The following is a 1,143-nucleotide window of genomic DNA, read 5'->3' as shown; positions in this document are numbered from 1 at the left end:
CCCCCCGCCCCTGACGAGGCGCACACCTGCCCCGGGCTGTGCTACTCACCGCAGGTCAACAGCAAGAGCCTCAGCAGCATAGCGGCCGCGCCAGGGACCGCGGCATCGACGAGGAGCTGACCGCGGAGCGCAGAGGCGGCTCGTCAGAGGTTTGAGGAAGTCGGCCCGGGGTCACCCCGCGGCGTGAGGTTACAGAAATAGAAGAGGGAACAAGGGGCCGAGAGGCCCGAAGACGCCCCTCGCAGAGCGGATCCCAACGTCCCTGGTGGCCGTCGCGCCCACCCATACACCTGGCCCCCAGGACCCGGGACCTCAAGGCGGCTCCCCCAGGGCGGCTTCCCACCTGGCGACAGCGCGCGAGGCTCCGGTCACGCATGCCGCCCTCCTGTTTCCCAGCAGCCTCCGCTGCAGTCACACTCTGCTAATGTGTCATTACGCCAGGGGCTGAAGAGCTGTCCCCCAGGTTAGGGGGAGCATCTGACAGCTGCATGGAATGATTTGCACGAGATCAAGCTGTCCCTAAAATCCACGTTTTCCCATAGAAACTTCCAGTGTCCCAGTGAGTGAGGACGAAACGGCTGAGAAACAAAATCATGGGACATCAGATTGGGAGTGGGGGTGGTGTTGAAAATGAAACGCAGGAAACGGCGCATGCAAACTAGCCCTGGGCCCTTGGGAGAGTTCACGTGTCAGCACCCCGCCACTGTCCCCCACTCCACAGCCCGAGCTCCCTCGTCTCCCCCATGCTTCCCCTGGCGCCCGGGGCTACCGGCTCTTGGCCCGCGAAGCTGATGTGTAATGTCGGTCACCGGTCAGAGGTGAATAAGCCATCTTAATTTTCAACATTATTTGAATCTTCACGAATCTAGGATGAAGGAGAACCATATGTGGAGGCTAAGCCACTAAGGGACAAGGGAAGATGCCCTTTTGTGGTGACATCCGAGTCCAGGTGCCATGTCTGAAGAGGAAGACTGAGGACTAAAGCAAGTGGTCGGATGCGCACAGCTGGGGGAGGAGGGGCCGGTTTGAGAGCCACCCCGAAGCCCAGGACACTGTGAAACAAGAAGGGCGTGCCCCCAGCTCTGTCCCGCGTGGAGGCTGTGCGCGGGCGGGCCCGCCGCCTGCAGAGCTCTGGACTGCAGA

The sequence above is a fragment of the Pteropus alecto genome, unplaced genomic scaffold (genome assembly GCF_000325575.1).
Source record: "Pteropus alecto unplaced genomic scaffold, ASM32557v1 scaffold49, whole genome shotgun sequence".
Classification (NCBI taxonomy): domain Eukaryota; kingdom Metazoa; phylum Chordata; class Mammalia; order Chiroptera; family Pteropodidae; genus Pteropus; species Pteropus alecto.
The sequence above is the reverse complement of the archived record's forward strand: the minus strand, read 5'-3'. Positions refer to the sequence as shown.